At 37.6% G+C, this 7,303-nt stretch overlaps 1 non-coding gene across 1 annotated transcript; it reads right to left on the bottom strand.

Moving 5' to 3' along the window:
- Positions 1 to 996: 996 nt before the first annotated feature.
- On the bottom strand, positions 997 to 3,082 carry LOC105054201 (uncharacterized). The gene is made up of 2 exons (XR_012135566.1): positions 2,593 to 3,082; positions 997 to 1,407 (listed from the first exon to the last, which is right to left on the bottom strand). It is a non-coding gene; the product is annotated as an uncharacterized protein (transcript).
- Between the last annotated feature and the right edge of the window lie 4,221 nt (positions 3,083 to 7,303).

Here is a 7,303-nt window from a genome sequence, read left to right as displayed (position 1 = left end):
TATTATTATATTGTGCTAAAAATTTGTTTTAGGTTGGAATAATTTCCTATTTATATTTGTATTAGGTTAGAAAATATGAGTATAAATAATATCTAACCTATATCCATATCCATTTAGAAGAAATATGGGTATGCTTAATATTTTATTTATATTCGCATCCACAGTCATTGAAAATATGAATATAGATGTGGATGTACCAATAATCAGTATCTAATTTATTTTCAGCTCTATTTGACCCTTCGCAAATCTGCAATAGGCTCGTGCGCTGGGCCATCCTTGTTTGCATGCTGAATTAAAATCCCAAATCTGAGAATAATGGAAATCCATGTAAAGCTAGCGTTTCTATGGTTCTTTTATCATTTTTATATATTTTGCATATATTTTTTTCAAACCAGGTTCACCTTTCTCCGATTAGATTATCTTAAACAATCATTTCTTCTCACATTTACATTGTTCCCCACGATGGCGCCACCAAGATACTTTCTCAGATCGCACCCATTTCTAATCGTTGCATTAAAATGCAATTTTTGAGGAGGTTTGGATATATGATCATTGTCAGCATTTTAAAAATGATATTTAGTAAAAACAACTCTGTTTAACGAAATGCATCTGTCATGGTTTAGCTCTCTCTCCCTCAAAAATTATTAGTAAGATAAAATGATAAAAAAATAGGAGTGTGACAACCAGTATCGACATTTATTAGTAAGATAAAAGTTTTTTTTTAAAAAAAAAAAAATTGAGCTATGATTATGACCATTCACATCTTCCTTTGCAGATGCATCTAACGTGCCACTTTCATCCAAATTGTCACTCTTCTCATCTTCTAGTTGAGAAAAAGAAACAAGAGGCTTACCACTCTATTGGGGAAGTTTTTTGGTAGATCAGCAGGGAATGTTGATGCAACTTGTTATTAGAGATCTTCTCATAACATGCATAAGTTTCCAATTTTATAAGCTAAAAAAGGATAGATCAAGTGAAAGGCTACTTGTCATATCAAATAAATAATATAAATATATATATATAAGATCAGATAGGGATCCCAGCCATCTATGATAACTCTCATGTAAATCTCAAGTGCTGAACAGCCGTATATATATAAACATAACAAAGAAGACATTAGAAAGCAATTCTCGGTTAGGCCATACTAATTGTGTTAGAAATCATAATTTACAGATGGACAAACATAGATGGCCATGAAAGGTCAAGTCTTTGCCTAGTTAATTTCCAACCCAACCAAAGCCGCCATGTGATCGAACACAGCTCAGTTAAACAGAGCTCCGAGGGCAAAGCATGAAGGACCCCAATGACATTTCCTCTCATCTTCTTTCCAACACCTCTCGCCTGGACTTCCCTCCCCTTCTCTCCCAAAAAGCTGGCCAACATCCGAACATGGCGGGTTCTCTGTCCCTGAAGGAGCCAACAAACATCGCTTCATCTGGTTATTCACATGGTGATTAAGTAGTAAAGAGGCAAGTTGATCATAAAAATAGCACAAGAAAATGGTTTCTTTTACCAACCGTCACAGTTTCAAATTGCTAGCAGTTTTTGGTCGGTGATACCCATATGTCGCAGTTCACAAGGCTTGCTTAGCGATATTAATTAACAAGTCCATACTAGTTTTATTACAAAACTTGTATTGGTAGATGCTGTCTTACCAGCTAAATGTATGTTTTAACGTGCATATAATAGTACTCAAATAGATGTCATCTTGGTTGAGGAAAGATTTGACAACAGAGAGAAGGGTTTCATATTGCAAGTGTTTCTCAATTGTTTGACGAGGATATCGTACTCGGATGGTATCATCTATTGCCACTTGGATAAGGAGGAAGCGGTTCGGTCCAATTAGGATCGACTCTTGAGAGTTAGGATAAGTATAGAGTAGCAAGTAAGGATGACACTTTCCTAATCTCAGAAAGAATTGTTTTAGATGGATGTCCTGCCATTATTGGTATGAAATAGATCATTAGCAGCTATAGCAGCATCAGTTAGGTCAAATGGTTGGTAGCTAATTTGTCATTGAAGAAGCACCTAGTTCCTGAGTGGTAGCAAATAAGTTGGGTATTGCTTGAAATATATATATATATATATATACTTTAAAAAAATCATAATTTTTATATGATTACCAATCTTTTTTATTTCTCCACTATTTTTTATAGGAAACTTTTAGTAATGGGTTTGGTGCCCAAACAACAACCAACCTTTTCTAAACTGGGAGAATTTTACGTCGTTAGACTGAGACCACATGAGGATGTAAAGGATGACCATCCACTCTTCCACTCACTCTATCCATGGTTGGAGATCTGATGCTCCGATTCACTATTAATCCCTACAATTAGACCTGACTTATGAAACGAACGACCATAACCACAGGCCATCACTCTCATCCAGCAGATTCAAAACACCTAAAAAATTAAGATCATTAATAGAAAAAAAAAAATCATTTTAATTCCCCAGGTCCTTGCTAATTATGAAAACAAGCAAAACTAATCAATCTCACGAAACAATCCGAAGATCACTAATCATTAGCATCAAAAATTAAGAAAAGGTGACCATGTCATCACTCTATTGCTACTAAACATCATTGAACATTACCTCTTGTTGCAGTCTGTCACGTCCCTATGAGCCACCCCCCGGCTGGCCCTGCTTGACCGTGGTGCAGTCAGGCTCCGGGTCAGAGAACTCGGCACATAAAAATTCAAGAGCACTCCATCACTGCTGCTGCCACAACTCCCCCTGCGTTCCTTCTCTTCTTTCTCTCCTTAGCAGCTGATGGTGTTCTCTTAGTTTCTCCTTCCGAAGAAGTCTTCTTCTCTTCCACAGCTGAATTACCGGCAACCGATCCTTTCTCGACGAGGTCGGTGAGGGAGAGCTCATACTCCGACTCCGGGAGATCTCGCAGGAGCCTGAGGAGCTCTTCTCGACTCTTGGCTATCTCTCGCGCCCTCGCCGATAGCGGAGCCGCTCCAAAGCCTTCCATCTTTCTCCCTGGGAACCAGAGAGTTGCTGGGCTTGCAACTGTGTTCTCTACGTTGGCCTTAAGCATCTCTTAGAAGAGAAGGAGAGGTGGAACAAAAGGAGGCTGGTTTTCTCTTGGAAGTTTGTTGGCTTCCTCTCTTATATAATGAAGTCATGGTTCAACACGGAGAGGCCCTTGGTGTGAGTCAAACACAGGGTAGAAAGTTGTGGTATGATGGTCAGGTCGGTGGAGAACAATTGATGGCTGACGCACAACACGGATTTAGGGAATTGACTGGTTCTGAATGGGACCAGATCTAGAAGCAGCTTTAATCTTTTCAAGTGGGATCCAGTGGGTTTGCAAAAGATAAATTGGAGCATCATTACAAACTATAACAACTAATTGACACCATGCATACTTTGCTCCAGGGAAACTATTTAATGCCATCGAGGGATCCGCCACCACTTAGTAGTTGAGATGGTTGGTGGAATTCAGTGCTCTGATGGTGACGAATTGGTCGTCCGGTGGTCTTTATTCAGAACCATACAAAAACGTCCTACGGTCCATAAAACAACGTCTTCCTTCTGTTTGAATTGACCGTTTAAAATGCTTCATGAACAGAGAACTAGCATATACATTGAAATTTTTATAAAAAATCTATGAATTGAAACTTAGTAGTGAATTATATTGATAGAAGATCTGCACTTTTGATTGTGGTCTATATCATTAATAATACTGAGAAGAACAAAATTATATGATCTTCTGGTTTCGTACTTATGAAGGGTATTAATTGTGTGAACATGCTCAGGGGCATGTTAATTTACTAGTAATCACAATTGAGATACTTATATTTTTGTATCAGAAGAAATCTTTGTGTAGCTAGGATTAAATTAAGATTCTCGCTTCATCATAGAAGTTTATTTCTTAATTTAAGAGCAACTGGGATATAGTAGAGAGGGTAGCAACATCTAGCTATGCTACCTAGGTTTGCAGGTTATTGGTTTCTATTTAATAAAACCTGCAAGTTATAACTCATATTTTATGTTTTATTTTCCTGATTTTCTATAAATATTCGATGCTTTGGGAAATACCTATTTAAACAATCAATTTAGTCAGATGGTCCAAAGACTTTTGAAGGTTGAAGCAATGAAATGTCCGTGGTCATTTTTTTTTTTATTTTTTTGTTTGCAATTAAAATTATTAGTGATAGAGACCCTGCTATATATCAATATTTCAGAGCATCTTATCATACTGCTAAAATTATTTACTTTTAAACCCACTATCCCCTTGATGTAGTGCTGGTGAAATAGATCCAAAATAAATAATTTTTTGTTTGATGCATTTTTAGAATATAGTACTCATTTAAAATAATATATTATACCGACAATTTCATTTTAGCATGGAAATGAAATAATTCGAAGGCTTGGTTTTTCAAAACTTTTCCTACTACAATGGCACATAATGTTCTTACATTCCAATTTTACAAGATTAATTTGGTGAAAACTACATAGAGTAAGAGATGTAATTCATACTTTCTCTCGTGAAGGCCCTTCATTCGTATGATAATCCTATGCTAATTGCCACATATGTCACCATTGATCATATAAAACTTGTATGCTAGAACCTAATAATTCATATATTTTTCCATGTCACAAAAAAAATTCAATATACAATGCATGAACATGAAGCGAAAGGATTCACATCTCCATGAGGATTTTAATTAGTCAGTTGGGGAGAGATTCTGAATTTGATCTAGAAGGTGGCAGTTCCACTGTTCTTCTCAAAAGCCTGACAAGTCTACTATTCATGTTGCCCTACAATTTTTTCCACTAAGTTTCAACATTTCCGGCTTTTATTTTTTCAATTAAGCATTTAAAAGGATGAAACCATGATGCATCACATATCATTCAAATCATCTAGAAACATGTTTGAAACTTGAGCATGATGACATGTATACACGAGAGCCCTGGATCCTCTAACGCTTATCGAGCCAGGAGCTGTGTATGGTCGAGTCCTTGGTCAATGCCACCCGTGTCCCACCACCTTGTAGCTGACCAGAAAGAGCCAAAAGCAGGGAAAACGCATTCATTTCGCCATATCTTCCTCCCTGTAGTTCCGGTACCCGTGATCTAAAACTAGCTTCCTTCCGGACTTTTCCTGTCCGTTGCTTAACATTGAAGGGTCCCTTTAGACCCCCTGTTGCCTCTCCTTCGGTCATTTGTCCTACGCTGGAGAGCCAAGTCTCTTTCTTAGATTTTGATCAAGTACTTTATACGTGGTGTTTCCTTGTTTTATCGGTTTTGTTTTTGGGCTTTTGACTGCGACGGAGGGAGGTGGAGAAAGAGAGGGAGTTCGCCGGCGGGCCCGCACTGGCTTCGGGAAGGTTGGACCGGAAAGGGTCCCACCGCGCGGCGGAAGCATGTGGAGCCGTACATATGGTGGCTCTCACTCGCTGCTTTGAAGCTGGCCGGCTTGGCTTCCGAAACCTTGCAGGAATATGGAGACGTGCTTGGCACGCGACGCCACCTTTTTGAAAGCTTGGTTGCCAGAGGAGCAAAAACAGTAAGGAATCCTTCGAGAACGAGACCACGATATGGACTGGGTCTGCTCGGGTTTGGATCCAGTTTTTGACAAGTTTTAGAAACAAAAAAAGTATATGAGAATCAAATTTTGAGCCTGAACTTTTTTTCTGTTCTACATTCTCATACAAATTATAGCGTTGGATACTCTCTCATTGTATATTATATGGAACAGTGATGAAATAATAATAGCCAGGATGGATGAAATAATAATGGTTGTTTAAATATAATCAATTCAGACTTTTGTAATCCAAAATGCATTCTGTCACATCAAACATTAGATATGCTTTAATCATAAGCACTGTTTATTTGTGGAAAGAATTTCTCACTGCAAGATCTACAAGAGACATTGAGGTTTTAACATCATTAAAGGAAAAGATATATTTGACCTATATGTAACATGAAGCATATTTTTCTTATTTTTTAATTCTAAACCTCTCGTCTAGATGTAAGCTTACATTAAAGAACAATTTAGTGGCAGCAACATAAGGAAAACTTTAAGACTCCACACATCAAACTTACATCGGCAAAGGTCCATGCTCCGGGACTTCCAAGTGGAGGCAGTTTTGCTACAATAAGGTTGCATTAGAAGCGTCAAATCCATTTGCTACACTTGTAAAAAAAAAAATACATCTTCATCAACTTGTAATATACTCCTTTCAAATAAAAATTTAATACATTTTCCTGAGGACAAGCCATGTATTTTAATGAAATGAAAAAGCCTGCATGGACGGATGCAATTCATAAGCTGATGCTTGTGATGGCTGGCCAAGGTTCATTGTGAGCAAGTTGCATGAAGAACTAGTTGTCCATTTTGCATCTTGGAAACATTCGACTTCATAGAGACTATACCCTGGCAATGATTTTTTATTTCTTTTTCCTTTTTTTTTTTTCCTGCCAAGTTGAGAGTGATGATCTAAATCAGCTAGTACCACACTGCAATCAACTTGCATCACATCCCAACAAACTGCTTCCATATTACATTAAACTATGTAAACAACGCTAACCGATGCCTCCATGACTGGCCAACAACTGTTAGTGCAGTTGGTTGGCATATATCATCCTTAAAGATTGCTTCTTTGGTGGTCAAGGATTCAAGTCCTGTATATTAATTACTCAAAAAACTTATATGTCTTCAAGAATTCTTGCTCTCTGATGGACTGAATCACCATATAAAGTTTTTATTGTATTGTGAAACCAGACCAAACCACATGCCCACACACTAAAATTTCCACCATTTAGAATAAGTGCCCTCCCCACAAGAAAGAGGAATGCCATTTGGTGGGCTATTGTTCTAATGGCTGTTGCCGTGATTGACATAAAAATTAAAAAAATAAAAAGATGTGTCCGGCAGAAAATACAAAGTCCTATCCATAATTACTCATTAGAAAGACTAAAATTTCTATTGCTTGAATATTAGAAGATGGCACTAGTGCATGTAGCACAGTATTAGAACTTTAAACAATTACCCGGGAGGTAAATGGATGAAAGAAACTAGCAAGAGGGGCATGGTGTGAAAGAAAAGTTAAATGGAGAACATTTCAGAGATGCTTGTGTAACAACTACCGAGTCCAAGGGGTTTCTAGAAAGCCTTTTTATTTTTCTCCCAGCAAATTGAGAATCTCAGGAGTTCCTTTTAAAGTCCATTTAGTTGCAGTGCTTTGATCATGAGCAGACTTTAATGGAACACAAGGTCCTGCCCAAAGAAAAGTTCAGAAACTCTGATTGGCCTAGCTTCTTGTCATCCCAACTGTTTTAAAGAGCAACA

Source organism: Elaeis guineensis, chromosome 11 (assembly GCF_000442705.2).
Source record: "Elaeis guineensis isolate ETL-2024a chromosome 11, EG11, whole genome shotgun sequence".
NCBI classification, from domain to species: Eukaryota; Viridiplantae; Streptophyta; class Magnoliopsida; order Arecales; family Arecaceae; genus Elaeis; species Elaeis guineensis.
This window is presented reverse-complemented; position numbering and strand designations above follow the sequence as displayed.